Consider the following 17,947-nt stretch of genomic DNA (forward strand, 5'->3'; position numbering starts at 1 on the left):
AAATCTTTTATATATGTGTGTGTACATAAAGTTAAAACAAAAAGATTTCAAATGGTAGTGCTGCCACAGGCCCTTCCGCAGCAGAATTGGAGGGCTAACATGAGGAATCCAACATGAGAAAACAGTTGGAGTCAAAAGAGAGATGGAGTTGGCCAGTAAGAGGGGGTAGACTGCTTCCTCAGGAGGGAGCTGGAGAGGGAACCCCCTTGCAGGTCAGAGCTGCAGGGTGTGGTATAACATAGGGATTTGCCTTCCACTGGCTGCAAAGGAATAAAAAGGAAGACAGGAAAAAAGGAATTCACTGTGTTAGGGACATTTTGGGGGCACATGCTTTCTAGAATGTGAGGAGGTCGTAGACTCTCCCGCCTCATACACAATTATGTCTAACCAGTTTTTTCAAAAAACAGATCTTGTAGAAGTACTTAATCAGATACTTAGCCAGAAGTTATTTGTATTGTGGCTATATCTTTATTTTCTTGTGCTTTTTAATTGCATTCTTCTTTTGCCTAAAATTGCCTGGGTTAGAAAGCATTCAGGCCCTGGGACAGGCTCTCTCCTTGTAGTCTGTTTTCAATAGGATGCTATAAGAACTTTTGGATTTTAAAACAAAGCTATAAAAACTGTGAATAAGAAAAGATCAGTGAATACTCTTGCAAAGTGGAAGGGGAAGGGAAGGGGAATGATTTTATGACTTTAGAACAGTCCATGATGCTCTTCTCTCACCCTTTTATATCTATATATTGTCTAAAGATTTTTTTTACTGATCGAACATAATAGCACTCAGTGGCCCTTGTAGCAGAGCATTATTAGGCATATCAATGGTGAACACACACTTTAAGTTTTGTAAGCGATTACATAAGGCAATGAAAAAAATAATTTCCTCTGTTTAAAGACTAAAACATTTCTGTTAGTTTCATAGTACTGGAGTGGATAGTTTTTAATTAATGACATGTTATAAAAAGTTTTTGTTTTTCTTTGTAGAAGCAATGACAAAGCCATTGTTGTTTTTTTTGTTTTTTTTTGTTTTTTTTTTTTGTAGGGTTTTTTGAGGCATTTTTATGATGTTAAACCACCCACCACCACTGGAGACCCAATAGTGAATCAGCAATCACTGCCAGCTCCCCCTAAGACTTTTTTTGTGCACCTATTTTGTGCAGAGTACATGAAAGGAGCTGAATGCAGCACCGCGTTTGTAGATCGTAGGCTCCCTGATGATTCGTTCATCTTCCCAGGCCCTCCCCCCGCCCCGTGCCAAGAAAAATGCCAGGCATCATTATAATTCCTTATACGTGTTAACTCACTTAATCCTTACAACGACCCTATGACTTAGTTACCATTTTCTAACCCCATTTTGTGACTAAGAAAACTGGGACATAAGGAAAAAAACTGACTTACCCAAAGTTTGATGGTTACTGAGTGGCAGAGATAGGATTCAAACCCAAATAGTTCCAAACTGCAGCATCTGCCCTGTACTCATTATACTGTGCTACCCACTCGGCTCAGGACGTGACTGTTGAGTTTGTGAAAATAATTTCCTAATAAAGACAATCAGGTGATACAGCCCAGAGTGATGGGCCAGTGGTAGCTCTCAGAACTACAACAGGGGGCAGGATGCCTGGATGGCTCAGTTGGTTAAGCATTTGCCTTTGGCTCAAGTCATGATCCCAGAGTCCTGGATCGAGCTCCACATCGGGCTTCCTGCTCTGCGGGAGCCTGCTTCTCCCTCTCCCTGCTACTCCCCCTGCTTATACTCTCTCTCTCTCTGTGCCAAATCAATAAATAAAATCTTAAAAAACCAAACAATAACAGGGATTTTAACATACTTGATTATAATTAACATCAAATTTTAAAGTTAGCATCTGTCACGTGTGTGAGTGCCTTGCTCTAAGTCTCTAGAATTACCCTTGCCAACATCTTCCCCAACCAGAAATTGCCCCGGTTTTGTTTTTGGACCCAGCTCTCTGTTTGAAAGACTCAAGCCACAGTGAGCTGGCAGGGGAGGCCGAATGGGCTGGACAATCAGTGGGGGCAGGAGTCAGGAACAACAATGAAGGAGTGGCATTAAAGGCTGCGCGGCGCTTATTCTCCCTGGAAACGCTCGGTCAGACTCAGGAAGTGTGATTTAATCCTGGCGAAGATAATTCCATTTTATACCCTAGAGTGGACCTCTAACAATTTTATTTTCAGTCTTGCCCTGGGAAGCTTTACCAGTAAAGAATTTGGTGTGTGTGACTTGCCCTCTTCACCAGACTGCACAAAATAGGGGTTTATTCTTCCGCCAGCCCACCTCCTTTTCCCTTAAAAGGCTCCTAGCAGAGGACCTGAGAACCTGCTGCCCCCACAGAGGATGCCTGGACTGGGGCCCAGCACTGCCCTCAGCAGGGTTTAGGGGAGGAGGAAAGACTGTAATTAAGTCAAAAGAGCCACTGTTGATCTTGAAAGAACATCAACCATACAGATGGCATGAGGTTTACAAGCTGTAGTTTCCACCAGAATGTGGGAGCTTGTTTAAAATGCATAGACCTGAACTCTGGACCCAGAGATTCTGCTTTGGAAAGAATACATTTGGGGCAAGTGCCCCTCGGTGAATGTGATGTGGAAGGCAGAGAAACACTAGCACAGATTCGCTTTTCTCCTGGCTGGTTTAAAGGGGTCCCCTCTGAATGGAACTGGGGGGATGGAGTGGAAACTCATTGCTTCTCTCAGTTCCTACCAAGGTAGCTGTCTTCTGAGTCTCTAATAGGAAGGAGTCATTAGTGCAGCCGAACATACATAACAAAACTCAGCTAAAGGTTGAAGTCCATCAAAACCTCAAAAAACACCCTGATTTTGATAATCAGTGTCTATTACTGATGGTGTCAGGTGCACCATTGCTAGGATTTTCAACGGTGTGTGGTGGAACACTAAAGGGCAATAACTTGTGAATTCCTGAATGCACAGAGTGAAGCACATGTTCTCTGGAGAATCTTGAAAGCTTATTCAAGGTGTGGAATCCGGGCGTGGCTACAGAGTAGGACCATGTTTAACCACAGCAGGGTACTGCAGCTACTTAATGCATCTCAGTCTGTTGAATAGTATCCTTTGCCTTTGTGTCATTGTCTGAGTGTCTCTCTTACACACACACACACACAACCAGTATCTCATAAACAAGTGCTTCTGTATATCCTTTTGACTCAGAATTAAGGAATCAGGTAATCCTCTATAAAAATTCATAAGCATTTTTTCATATAGGCCTAGCTTAAAGACGTTAGGGATTTGGTTCCAGGCCACAACCATAAAGCAAATACCAAATAAAGCAAGTCAAATGAATTCTTTTGGTTTCCCAGTGCATATAAAAGTTATGTTTACGCTACACTATAGTCTACTAAGTGTGCAATATCATTGGGTCTAAAAAACTGCCTATACCTTAATGGAAATAGACTTCTTTGATAAAATGTTAACCATCATCAGAGCGTTTAGCAAGTTGTAATCTTTTTGTTGGTGGAGGGTTTTGCCTTGATGTTGATGGCTGCTAACTGACCAGGGTGGTGGCTGCTGAAAGTTGGGGTCGTTGTGAAATTTTTTTTTTTTTTTAATTATTTGAGTGAGCAGGAGGAGTAGCAGAGGGAGTGGGACAAGCAGACTCCATGGTGAGCATGGATCCCGATGCAGAGCACGCTCTCACAACCCTGAGACCATGATCTGCACTGAAACCAAGAGTTGGACACTTAACACACTAAGCCACCCAAGTGCCCTTTGACAGTTTCTTAAAGTAAGACAACAGTGGGGACGCCTGGGTGGCTCAGTCAGTTAAGCTGCTGCCTTCAGCTCAGGTCATAATCCCAGGGTCCTGGAATCGAGCCCCTAGGCAGGCTCCCTGCTCAGTGGGGAGCCTGCTTCTCCCTCTCCCTCTGCCTGCCACTCTGCCTACTTGTGCTCTCTATCTCTCTGTCAAATAAATAAATAAAATCTTTTTTAAAAATAATAAGACAACAACAAAGTTTGCCACATTGATTGACGCTTCCTTTCATGAACAATTCTCTATAGCGTGTGATGCTGTTTGATAGCATTTTACTCACAGCAGAATTTCTTTCACAATTGAAGTCTGTCCTCTCAAACCCTGCCGCTGCTTTATCAACTAAGTGTGTGTCATATTCTAAATCCTCTGTTGTCATTTCAACCGTCTTCACAGCATCTTCACCAGGAGTAGAGTCCAGCTCAGGAAACCACTGTCTTTGCTCATCCACAAGAAGCAGCCCCTCCACCGTGCAAGTTCAGTCAGGAGATCGCAGCCGTCCAGTCACATAGTCAGGCTCCCCTGCTGCTTCCAGTCCTCTCCCTGTTTCCACCACATCTGCTCTTCCTGCCTCCACTGGAGTCCTGAGCCCACCAAGTCATCCATGAGGGCTGGGATCAACTTCTTCCAGACTCCTGTTCATGTTGATATAGTGACCTCTTCCTATGAATCATGAATGTTCTTAATGATGTGTAGAATGGTGAATCCTTCCCAGAAGATTTTCAATGGACTTTTCCCAGAGCCATCAGAGGAATCACTATCCATGGCAACTATAGCCTTATAAAATGTATTTCTTAGGGGTACCTGGGTGGCTGAGTGGGTCAAGCCACTGCCTTCGGCTCGGGTCATGATCTCAGGGTCCTGGGATCGAGCCCTGCACTGGGCTCTCTGCTCAGCGGGAAGCCTGCTTCCCCCTGCCTCTCTGCCTACTTGTGATCTCTCTCTCTCTCTCTCTCTGTCAAATAAATAAATAAAATCTTTTTTTAAAAAAATGTATTTTTTATATAATAACCTTGAAAGTCGAAATTACTACTTGATCCATGGGCTGCAGAAGGGATGCTGTTTTAGCATGAAAACAACACTCATCTCGTCCATCTCCATCAGAGCTCTTGGGTGACCAGGTGCATTGTCAATGAGCAGTCATATTTTGAAAAGAAATCTTTTTTTTTTCTGAGCAGGAGGTCTCAATAGTGGGCTTAAAATGTTCAGTACATTATGTTATAAACAGATGTACTGTCATCCAGGCTTTGTTTTTCCATTTCTAGAGCACAGGCACAGTAGGTGTAGCAAAATTCTTGAGGACCCTGGGGTTTTCAGAATCGTACTGGCTTCGACTTCAAATCACCAGCTCCTTTAACACCTAACAAGAGAGTCAGCCTGTCTTTGAAGCCTTCAAGCCATGCATTGAGTTCTCTCTAGCAATGAACATCCTAGATGACATCTTTCAATAGAAGGCTACTTTGTCTACATTGAAAATCTTGTTTGGCATAGTCCCCTTCATGACTAACTTTAGTGGGATCTTCTGGATCACTTGCAGCTTTATGTGTCACCTTGCACTCGTATGTTAGAGAGATGGCTTCTTCCTTAAATCTCATGAAACAACTTCACTAGAATTGAATTGCTTCTCTCAGTTCCTACAAATGTTCCTGTCTTTTGAGTGTATAACAGGAAAGAGTCATCAGTGCAGGGTTTGGCTTAAGGGAATGTTGTGGCTGATTTGATCTTCTATCCAGATCACTACAACCTTCTCCATAACAGCAGTAAGCCCGTTTTGCTTTCTTATCATTTGTGTGTTTACTGGAGTAGCACCTTTAATTTTCTTCAAGAACTTTTCTTTCACATTCACAACTTGGCTGACTGTTCAGCAACTTTTGGCCTGTCTTGGCTTTCAACATGCCTTCCTCACTAAGCTTAATCATTTGCAGCTTTTGATTTAAAGGGAGAAATGTATGACTCTTCTCTCACTTGACTACTTAGAGGCTCTGGTAGGGTTATTAAGCAGCCTAATTTCAAAATCATAGTGGCTCAGGAAACAGGGAAGCCCGAGGAAAGGGAGAGAGACGAAGGCAATGGCCAGTGGTAGAGCATTTGGGACAGTCAAATTTATCAATTAAGTTTGCGATTTTTTTATGGGTAAGGTTCGTGGCTCCTCAAACAATGATAGTTGTAACATCATGATCAGTGATCACAGATCACCATAACAAATATAATAAAAATGAAAAAGTTTAAAACACTGTAAGAATTACCAAATGTGACACAGAGACCTGAACTGAGCAAGTACTGTTGGAAAACCAGCAATGATAACCTTGCTCCACACAGGGCTGCCGCAGACCTTCAGTTTGTTGAAGACAAAAGCAAAAGCAAAAACCACAGTATCTGTGAAACACAATAAAGCAAAGTGCAATAAAACAAGATATGCCTGTACTACCAAAATAATCTGGGCATAAATTATCTATGGAAAACTGCTGACTATTTTCAGTTCAACAAGATAGAAGTTTTTTTTTTTTAAGATTTTATTTATTTGGGAGAGGGAGCGAGCATGAGTAGTGGGGAGGGACAGGCAGGAGAGAGAGAAACAGGCTCTCCGCTGAGCAGGGAGCCCAATGTGGGGCTGTATCCCAGGTCCCTGGAAGCATGACCTGAGCCAAAGGCAGATGCTTAACAACTGAGCCACCCAGGTGCCCCAAGATAGAAATTTTATACATAACTACATGGAAAAAAAAATTAAGGATCATGAGGAAAATATCACTTATCTAGTTAAGAAGGGGCCTTGAAGAAAGTCAGGAATTACATAATTGCTCTGATTAAGCCAGTTCTTCCTGTTTAGAATGAATACTCCCTTCTCTTATAAAAATGTTTACCATTTTCCTATTTAATCTACTGAAAAGCTTTTCTAATCCATCCTAGTCCAATGGCATGTTACAGTTTGCCATTAATTTCTCCTTTAAAGCTATAAAATATTAGTAACAATTGCCAAAATTTCACTTTCAGTTAAACTCCCTGCGTCCTATCTGCCCTGGAGCCAACCTGGCGTTGAGCCACTTCCAGCTAACACCAAATCTGGTTGACAGGTGCAGGACAGTGCCAGACCAAGATGGTAAACGGGAGCACCCCAGGCTGGGTTTGAGTCTTGTCTGTGTGATCTTATTTGATTTCTGTGTGCCTTAGTTTTCTTGTCCAAAACATGAGGATAACAGCACCCACCTCAGAGGCGATTATAGGGTTTAAGTGAGGTAATTAATGCAAAATGGGCCACACAGGCTCTGTGCCTGGCAATAGTAGGTGCCTGTAAAGGTCAAGGTCTTGCCCTTCTTTGTCAGGTAACAGGGAGAGGATTGAAATAAATGACTCCCAGAGTCTGCATCTAGCAGTAGCAATCTGTGCTTTTGGGAGAGCTACTGAGTATAGGGCGTAGGGAAAGCAAAAGGAAAAAATACTGAATTAGTACAATTCAAAGATCTCTGTGAAATAATTTCAGACAGTTGAAAATACAATGAAAACAAAGAAAAAAAACAAAAAACAAAACAAAAAACAAGAAGGCAGGAAACGTCACCTTAACCATTTGGTCCTGAGAACAGGAAAACTAAAAGATTCAGTTTCCTCAACTGCTTCCAGGAAGGGTTAGGAAAACAATGTTTGGTTTAGCCTGACAATGATCTTTAATAATGATACAAAGCAGGTGTGGCTTAACCAGACCAAGGAAGCCTGAAGGGTGGGGCTCAATCCCAGGACCCTGGGATCATGACCCTCACTGAAGGCAGGTGCTTAACCAACTGAGCCACCCAGGTGTCCCTGTATTTACTTTTTTTATGATGGGAGATCAGGACAAGGCAATGAAATGCCAACCCATTGTGATCCATACAACCGCTGAGTGCTTTTTGCCTACTCTGCACTTACGGTGGGAGGGTTGGCTGTCATCATGTACAGAGTGCCAACCCGTGTGAAGCCTTGTCTGCAGGACCATACTAACATGCACTGAAACTACAGCTAAGTGTCCCTGAGTTGTGGAGAGGACACTGGAGCCTGATACCAGCGTGTGTCAGCCACCTGTTTAGCTAGCATCCCTGTTGCTAAATCCAAACCCACAAATCAGGAAGGTCACCAGAAGGTTGGGAATTCTAGTTTCCCATGCAAGGGGAAAATAGCCAACTCCTGTTTTGAAATGAACAAGAGTAGGCTTATTCATCATGTTATCAGGCTTGTTGACTGTGTTGTGGCCATCAGCTTTCACCGTCATTTCACCACAGGCCGGGAAGTACACTACTGGGGCTCCGCAGACCCAGAGCAGGGACATTCAAGAATCCTTCAATCATCTACCATCTGTGCAAATCCAGAAAATACCACTGCTGATCATCAGGCTCCTTCCATCATTTTTTTACACAAGCGTCACTTAGAGTGGAGCAGGCAGGGCAAAAAATATGACTGGAAGTTAAAGAGACCAAAATGGATGGTTGGGTCTACTCTTACAAGGGACCCTCTGAAGGGTAGGATAAATCATGCCAAGTCAGTGCTATGCCTGTGACAAAGAAAAGCCGTATGAACACTCTTAAGAGTTTGAAAAATGCCACAATTACACTACTTGACCTTTGGATGGATTATAATAATAGCTGCCATTTACTGGATTTTCACCATGGGCCACTATGTTAGATGCTTTACATGTATTATCTCATTTAATCTTACAGTAACACTATTACATAGATGCTATTTTCCTTGTGTTCTGTTTGTTTCTCGTTGATTACTCTTCCCCACCCCTAACATTCTCTGCCTCACCACTACAAACCCCCAAGAAAGAGAATACTTTAGAGCTTATTGTTTGCCTCCCCACAAGGACATCAGACTAGGGTCATCTGGCCCTCTGTATCTTTGTCTCCAGTAGGTGCCACTAGAAGTCAAACCCCTGAAGCAGAGTTTAACAACTCTGTTAAAATATAATTTGTCTCAAGCACCCACCCCTCTAACCCACCAATACTTTTCATTGGCCCTCAGTGACTTACAGTCAGTCCACAAAACCTGTCTCCTCTTTCCTGCCTCTTGCTCTAACAAATGTCCGATTCACTCGGAAGACCATACCACTTCATCAGATATTTGCTCTCAAATCCCCTCCTCCCACATCTTCCTTGACCTCCATACCTACTGTCTCCTTATCCTGCTTTATGTTATATGTTCATACATGCATCTGTTACTTTCTGTCTGCCCACTGGAATGTACGCTTTCTCAGGGCACAGGCTTCTGTTCACTAGTACATCTCTAATACCCACAATGGTGCCTGGCATAGTATCTTTGCTCAATAAGTATTTCTTGAATGAAGTAATCCATAAGTGAGGAAAATGAGCCATGGAATGGATGAGCATTTTGTTCCTGGTAACATTGCTGTGGGACAGCCAGCCCAGGTCTGTGTGATTGTAAACCCCTGGCCCATGTTGTCCAGCTTCTTGATGGATCATGTGAATGCAGTATGAGTGAGAATGTTCTGGCTGAACTGGAGTAGTCAGTGTTGAAGTGTCAGTGTAGGGAACTTAATCAGTTGGGCAAGATCCCACAGGACCAAAGTTTACTGCTCTTTTTTCTATTACATTGTGGAGCATTGTGATTTAGAAGAAAAGGGTGTATTTGGTCACTCAGGTGACCAAAATGTATTCTCCTGTATATTTGGTCTTCAGCCACAGTTCCTGACTCAAAGCTCCTCTATAACCCTTGGAATTATCTAAATGATGGGAGCGATAAAGGTTTTGGGGTTGTTTTGTTTTGTTTTGCTATTTTGTTTTGTTTTAGAAATCCCCTAAGTTGCAGGCTGGTTACCAGTGTAGCGAGACATGTGATAAGAGGGTTTGAATATTCAGTCCCAACTTCCAGGGAGGGGAGGGGACCTGGAGGTTCCATCCATTGCCAGTGGCCAGTGATTTACTCAATCATGGCTATGTAACAAAACCTCCATAAAAACCCAAGAAGATGGGGCTCAGAGAGCTTCTAGGTTAGTGAACACATGGCGATTTGAGGAGAATGGCAAGTTCTGACAGGGCCTGGAAGCCCGGCATGCCCTTTCCCTGTACCTTCCTTGTATATCTCCTCATCTGGCTGTTGATTCATATCCTTTAACATCTGTTGAGTAAATGGATTTTTCTGGGTTCCATGAGCCATTCTAGGTAATTAATTGAACCCAAGGAGGAGGTCATGGGAACCTCTGATTTACAGCCATTGAGTCAGAAGTACTGGTAACAACTTGGACTTGCAGGTGGTATCCTGAGTTCAGGCAGGTGGTTGGAGCCTCCAGTTTGTAGCCTGTTAGCCAGTCAGAAGCACCAGTAACATCCTGGGCTTGGGACTGCTGTCTGAAGTGGAGGGCGGTTTTGTGGGACTGAGCCTTTTACCCGAGGAATCTGATTCTCTCTGTGAGTAGTGTCAGAATGGAGTTAAATAGTAGGACATCCAGATGGTGTCTGGATCATTGTCGATGTGGGGAAGTGTACACACGTGCGAACACACACAAACACACACATACACATTGGAACTGGGTCCAAGAACCTAATTTACATTAGGAACAGTTGTTTTGAGTTGTCACCAAGGAAGATGCAAGTAACTGATCTTTTGAGGAACCAGCAATATAGTCAGTGTCCTTACAACATGAGCACATGAGCCTACATAAAGACAGTTTATAATTTACTTACCTTTTTGATATGGTTTAAAAGAAGATGAAAGCTCTCCCTGGTTCTAGAGAAGTAGGGAAGTATCCGGGTGGACTGTGGCATAGCTGTGCAGCAAAGCAGCAAATGCCTGTGTAGAACATGGAAGGAAAGCAGCGATCGAATTGGAAAAGTAGACCTCAAAAATGCTATATGCACAAAGATGACAACTCTGAAAATTCTGTGTTAGCAATGGAATTGTAAGAGACCTTGAGGTCCATAAATAGCCGGTGATTCTAGTGTTTAGGATTTTATTTGGTTATTTCACATTGTTTTTGATATTTAGATGTTTCTGTTTAACTGTTAATACTCAGATGATTAACTATACATAAAAAAGAAGAAATGCACTGTACCGTATTGTGAGCCAAGGAATACGTCATCCCATCTGCTACACATCCTTTTCCTTCCTGCTGTCCACCTCCTCGGCTCTCGGACCCTCGGCGCTGCCTTTGCTCAGGCTTTACCCCAGCCTTCTGGTGCTTGACAGTAACCTCTTCAGCCACATGTTACAAACCACCTGCTCTCCAACTGGAGTTTCTTCCTCACTCTCTGGATTATTCTCAGATGCTTCTCTCCCCAGTTTTCTGAGCTGTTCCCTCACTCATCTTCCCCTCCTCCTTGTCCGAATGAGGCCATGCACCTATCCTTCCCCTGCTGGAGTGCTTGCCTGCCTGGCCCTTCTTACGGCCTCATCCTCATCCGTGTTTCACTATGTCTGCTTCCTGTGCTCACAGTTTAGCGCTCCTAGCCCTGCCTGAGCAAATCCTAGGCCTGTTCTGACATGATCCACTCCTCCTCTAACTCTGCATTTGCTACTCTCAAAGCCTTTGTTCTTTCCCTACTAGTCTGGGTTCTTGGTAACAAACCGTAAAAATCCACTCTGGCTGACAGAAACAGAAAGAGAATTTAGTGAAAGGCTCTGAAGAGCTACAGTTTTATGATTTATAAGAAATACACACTTGGTCATCTGAATGACCATATGTATTTTTTGTAACGTATTTGGTCTTAGTCCAAGGTTCCTGGCTCAAGGCTCCTAAAACCCTTGGAATTTCCTGTGATAGGGCAATGAAGGAGTCTTTTGTTATATTAATGAAGGTGATTTTTGGGTCCTGGTTGCCAGGAGGACCAACCCGGTGATTAGAGGGCTGGAATTTTCAAGTTTCCCCCACCCTCCCATCTCGGAGGAGGGAAGAGGGCACTGGAGGTTAAATCAGCCAGTGGCCAATGACTTAGTCATGACCATGTAATGAGGTCTTCATCAAAGCCCAAAGATTGGGGTTCCGAGAACTTCTGAACATTTGGGAGATTGTGGAGAGTGGCATGCCATACTTCACTCTATGAATCTCTTCATCTGGCTGTTTATTCACATCTTTATCATATCCTTTAATAAAAATGGTGAGTATAATTGTTTCCCTGGTGCTGCAGGCGGCTCTAGCAAATTAAAAGAACATAGGGAGGAGGTTGTTCTAACTTCCAGTCTGTAGCCTGTCCGTCAGAAGCACAGGTAACAGCCTGGGGCTTTTTACTGGTGTCTGAAGTAAGGGGTGAGAGCCAGTCTTGCAGGACTGAACCTTTAACCTGTGGAATCTGGTACTGTCTCTGGATAGAGCATGTCAAGACTGAGTTGAATTCTCAGTTAGACCGCTGGTATCCGAAAACTGCTTGGTGTTGTGTATAGGGAAACCACCCCCCCACACACATACAAACACTTTGGAATTGGGTTCGGAACCTTAAAAGAAGAGCTCTCAGGATTACTGAGAAAGCTAATACAGTAGGATTAGAAAACATGGAAGGACCAGGTGGGAACTGAGCAGCTAGGACCATGGCCAAAGTTCCATGGCCGTAGGGCTGGTTTGGGAGGACAGTGCTGCCGCCACTGCTGGACAGTGAACACGGCAACTGTCATGACTGGAATTGGATAGGAGACTCTTGCAATGGCACCTTTGCCACAAGAAAAGTGTCTCCTCCAGAGCTGCTTTTCCATACCACTAGCTCCTGGTCCAATCTAGGCAGAAACATCTGGCCAGGTCACTGGCCTGTCCACGAGCTACAAAGCAGGCCCAGAAAGGAGTCTCACTTGTGCTCTGAGAGGTGGGCTCAGCTTGCTGCCACAGTTCAGTGAGAAATTGCTCAAACAAATTTAGGCAGGCGCAGAACCATTCCCATTGGCCCATTCCCAATTCATGACAGTTGTTTTATTAAACTTTGTACAACTTCCTTAAGTCCTTGAAGCTGTTTCTTCTGACCTCTCCCTCAGCAAGAACTCTGGAACATAGTGCAATCCAAAATTAAAACCTTAAGAATCATAGATTTATATACAAAGATGTTTAAGCAACATGATTTAGAACAGGGAAAAAAAAAATACTAGTCTAAATTTCTACCAATAAGGGAAAAGTTCATTGAATTATGAGATATCCATAGGATTAAGTATATACAGTCATTAAAATTCATGGATTTTTTTTTTAAAAAACTTTGTATAGCACACAAAACTATAGCTTAAGAGAACTTTACAATGTTTATATACAAGCTCTCACAATTATGTGTGTGCACATACGATCCTATTTTATAGTAAAATATATAAATGTTTATATAAAGACATTCTTTGAAAGAGAATGTTAACAGATTGATGCGACTGGAAGGATTACTCTTTTTCTTTATGCTTTTTGTAGTTTTCACACTGAGCTGAAAATTATTCAAGTATTTAAAAGAAAATTGGCTAGGGGCACACTTCTGATGCCATCATTTTTATCCCTTGTCATGTCCTCAAAAAGTAGTTTTTCCCAACCCAAACTCAAACTAAATACCCCATATTCTAACTCTTTGATCCTGGTGTTGAAAGAACTCAACTCTTTTCTGTACAGTAAGTTCCTCCCTCCCCACCAGTGTGTTCCCGGGGCTCTTCTTGTTCACAGAGAGTCGTCGGCTCTTGCCTGCTACCTCACCCAGCTCCTATTGGAGCTTCCCTCCTCCTGGGCTCACTCTTCCCCTGCCCTGTATTTTAGCCCAAAGATTTGCTGAAATAGCCTTATCAGAGGTTTCCATTACTCTTCTCTTGGCCACACCTAAGGATCTCTATCTTTGTAGCTTTGATGACTACAAGAAACATCGATTCCTTATCTTTGGCACACTGTTTGGGCAGGCTAAGTCAGATGACCTTGTGGTTTTCTTATCTTTCTAAAATAAGAACGTACATTCTTAAGCCCCTCGTCTGACTTTGTTTCCCATTAAGCCTTACATCCAAGCTGTTTTTCTCCCTGTGTCTCTGGAATTGTTCCTACACCTCGGTGTTTGCTCCCTTCACATCTCCCCATTCACCTGTCTAGAAAGTAGAGCCAATATCCTATAAACAGAAGCATTGCTTTTGAAACTTGTGGCCTTCATGGAGACATCCCGTTTGAGCCTACTCAGCTGTGACAGTGGGCTCCAGTTCTCCAGCTTTATCCATGACCCTAGGAGCTCCACAGAGCCTTCCTTGCAGCTCTGTTCCTGCGGTTCATGAGCTCTCTCCAACCTCTGCCTCCACCAGCAAGAGGCTGTTTCAAAGTCTGGCATTCAGACCAGCGGTACCTCAGGAGTTAGATTCTGCCTCTCTGTCCATTCCCTGCAATTAGAGTCAGCAGAATCAGACTCTCCATCTGGCTTTCAGCCTCACCTTCGCATGCTCCCTGTTGACTCACTCTCAACTTCATGGTCTCTTATCTTCAAACCAGTCCAGGACCCCAAAGGCCCTGGCCCATTTTCTGTGTATGGGAGCTGAGTTCAGACTACCCAGGTTAACTGCATCTCTTCATACACGCTGATGTTGTGTTTCAGCCAATGGGACTTGACCTGTGATGACCCAAATCTACAGAACAACGATCCTCTTGTAACTATTGATCCTTGATCCGGCTCATCCACCCTCGTGATTCATATTTATATTAGCCCTGACCTCCTTCTGTTCTCCAAAGCTATAAGTTGTATTAGTCTTAGTACAGCTCTTGGATTTTCTACTATCAGAGAAGTTTATTTATTGATGTGTTATTTCATCTTGCAGGCACGTATTGAACACCTACCATCCGGCACTGCAAATAGTCAGAGGCTCGTCAGGGAGTTAGACAAAATAAAGAGCTATGTCAGTTAGTACACTTTTTATTACTACCGACAGAAGTCCTGATTCATACTGCTAAAGCAAAAACGGAATGTATTCCCTCACATACCTGGCAAGTCTAGGGATGGATCTGGTTTCCTTCAGGCACAGCTGGATTCATGGATCATAAATGCCACCTTTGGGACCTGGCCTGTCTTCATGTCTCAGCTCCACTCTGTTCTACTTTGTGATGGCTTCATTCTCATGGCAGCAAGACAAATGTTAACGGTGCCAGGCCTACCCCCTTCTAGGTCCCAGGATAGCAGAAAAAGCACTGCTCTCTCAGCAACCCCAACAAATGTCCCACTATATCTTGTGATTTCTAACTGGGTGAGGTGCTCTTCCCTGAACAAATGACTTTTGTCAGAGAAATTTGATGCCATGTCTGTTTAGACTGGAGTCATAGGTCCTCTCCTTAGAGTTGAGTATGGAGTCTACCCCAGCACTTAGGTTGAGAGACAGATACAGTGGTTCCCCTGGAGAAAAGGCAAATGGATGTGGGATGCTTGGGATTTTTTTGTTTTGTTTTAGGGCTTTTTTTTAGGGGAGATGGTTTTTTAAAAACTGTCAGTTAACAGTCATCATGTTTATAATAAGTGCATATGACAGAGTTCAATATAGCAAATAAAGCATTTGACTCCATGTACAATAGACAAAGAAGGATTTCCTCCTCCTTTACACCCCACTCTTTCCTTTGAGAAAAATTCAGTGAGTGCCTTTTTTGTTCCAGGTACAGAATATAAATAGTCCAAGACATCGACCCTGCCAATAAGGAGCTTACAAGGTAGTGAGGAGAAGAGAGAATAAAAGCAAGGCCCTCCACATTGATCAATAATGTCCATTTAAGAAATAAAAATATAAAGATTATTTCTGTGTTTATTATAAAATTTAAAAGACATTGTCAATCATTATATTGTGTAACATTGTTTAACATCTTTTTTTACTTCTGTTTTGTTCAGTGCTTGGAATAAGACTTTCTGATCTCCTTCATTAAATGGCGGAAACTCCATAATCCACAATCTTTAAATACGTTTGCCTAGGCTTCTATAAAACTCGGAATTAAAACCTGTGGCTAATGAGAATAGCTTTCCTTATCCTAAATTTTCCTTGAGATTAATTTGCCTTTTTTAAAAATACTTGATTTATAGTTTTATCATATCTAGGACTTAATATAGTAAGGTGCTTCAAAATAAAGATATGACAGAGATAAACAAATGAATACCTTTAACTTTGACTTTTATCTTCAGTTTCTGCTTCTGATCTATAGCAGGTTGCTATACATCTCCCACCAATGCCCCATCATTTCCCTGCCTGTATACAGACATTTCTATCAGGGTGTTCACAGTTTGTGTATACAGAGAGTGAGATGAACACATGTGGATATGTACATTTTTTAACAGCAACAAACATGAAAATATTTCTGTGACATTGAAGACCCAACAAGTAATCTTTATGTTATTTTTTAGCTGTAGGTTTTCTTTTATTCTGTACAATGGAGAAAAAGATTGAGAAAGCAACAAATAATCCTGGGTTTAGGGAACACATTAATGCAGTGACTCCCCACTGCAGACATTTGGCAATGCCTGCAGACATTCTTAATTGTCTTGACTACTGGAATCTTGTGGGTAGAGGCCAGGGATGCTATTAGACATCCTACAATGTGCAGGACAGGCCACCACAATGAAAAATTATCCTGTCCAAAATGTCAATAATGCCACTATTGAGAAACCTTGCATTAATAGGATTTTTGGAATTCTAAACCCTGAAAGGATTCAGAACAATCTTGTAATTTAGGCCTAAGACAACACTAGAGGCAAATTAACATCGTTGAATTAAAAAAAGAATCATGGAGCTGACAGGGAAGGTCATTCAGTCCAGTCTCCCCTGGTGTATGGTAACTGAGTCACAAGAGAAAAAGTGACTGAAGCACTAGAACTCCTCCACTCCTGGGGCACCTGGCTGGCTCGGTCGGTTAAGCATCTGATTCATGATTTCTGCTCAGGTCCTGATCACAGGGTCGTGAGATGGAGCCCCGCATCAGGTTCCATGCTCAGCAGGGCATCTGCTCTGGATTCTCTGCTCTCTCCCTCTACCTCTCCCCACTGTGCTCTCTGTCTCCCCTCTCTCTCTCAAATAAATAAATCTTTTTTAAAAAAATAATTAAAAAAAAAAAAGAACTCCTCCACTCCTAAACGTGTGATAAGCCAACTTGCCCAATCTCTCTGTACTTCAGTTTCCTTTTCTACAAAAGGGACAATAAAACTTGCCTCAAATGATTGCTGTGAGGAGTAATTGAAATTATGCCTGTGAAATGTTTAGGACCGTTCCTGGCCACCATGAGTTGTTGATAAAGAGTGGTGGTGAGAGCCGAGGTGGTGACTCTCTTTACTGTTGTTGCCCAAGCTGACTGAACCCTGTTCCTGACTCTCAGTTCCATTTTCTTTCTAGTTCTCTGCCTTGAGGGTCTGTGAAGAAAGGTTCTAGGGGCAACTCAGTAGGGATTAAAGAAGACTAGTCTAAAAAGCAGCTTAATAGCTGGTGATTCAAGGAAAACTGAACAAAAATTCTTCATAAAAACAGGAAGTTAAATTGTAGGTAGACACTTTAAGGATGGCACAAAGAAGATTGGTTCTCACCTGAAGCAGGCTACCTTCTCTCTTCCCAAAGCTCTGTGAATGGTGTGCCAGGTGGTCATGCCTTCAGGAAGGGTGGAGCCTAGGTAATATAACTTGTATCAAACCCTTAAGAGCCCTGGAGGTGTCTTACAGCCCTGGCAGTTTGTCCATCTGGGAGAATCTGAAATGCCAAGATGGTGGGGCAGTGTGTCTGGGGACCCTTTCAACTCTAAGATTTCTTGATATCTGATAAGTTTTGCGGACTTCATTCTGGGAACACCATGTGATGTGGTAGATAATGTCCAACAGGCATACATAGACAACCACAACTCTCCTGTTTTATCATTTGTGGTATAAAAAAATGCTTTATTGGGGCACCTCAGTATCTCAGTTGCTTAGGCATCTGACTCTTGATCTCAGCACAGGTCTTCATCTCAGGGTCATGAGTTCAAGCCCCAGGTCAGGTTCCACGCTAGGTATGGAGTCTACTTTAAAAAAAATGCTTTGGTAGGTTTTACTAATTCAGTCTGTCTGTATGAGCATATGATTAAGATGTTTGTGCAAATACTTTTTTCTCTGAAAGTAATAATAAATTACCTTACCAACAATTCCGTGAAATAGGTTTCCTCTCATTTTCTTAAAAGACTTCTAAAATTCTTTTCAGTTGCTCTAGGAGTCAAATTTTTATTTCTTTTGTTGTTTTTGCCAGCTAAATTGTTTTTAACCAGCGGCTTTCTACAAAAATTAGCAG

General features: G+C 42.6%; 1 protein-coding gene across 4 annotated transcripts in view; it reads left to right on the forward strand.

The window, feature by feature from the left end:
* ALG14 (ALG14 UDP-N-acetylglucosaminyltransferase subunit) overlaps positions 1-17,947 on the forward strand; it is a 120,479-nt gene that overhangs the window by 69,405 nt on the left and 33,127 nt on the right. The gene's annotated exons all lie outside the window — the stretch shown is intronic.

The sequence above is a fragment of the Mustela erminea genome, chromosome 10 (assembly GCF_009829155.1).
Source record: "Mustela erminea isolate mMusErm1 chromosome 10, mMusErm1.Pri, whole genome shotgun sequence".
NCBI lineage: Eukaryota > Metazoa > Chordata > Mammalia > Carnivora > Mustelidae > Mustela > Mustela erminea.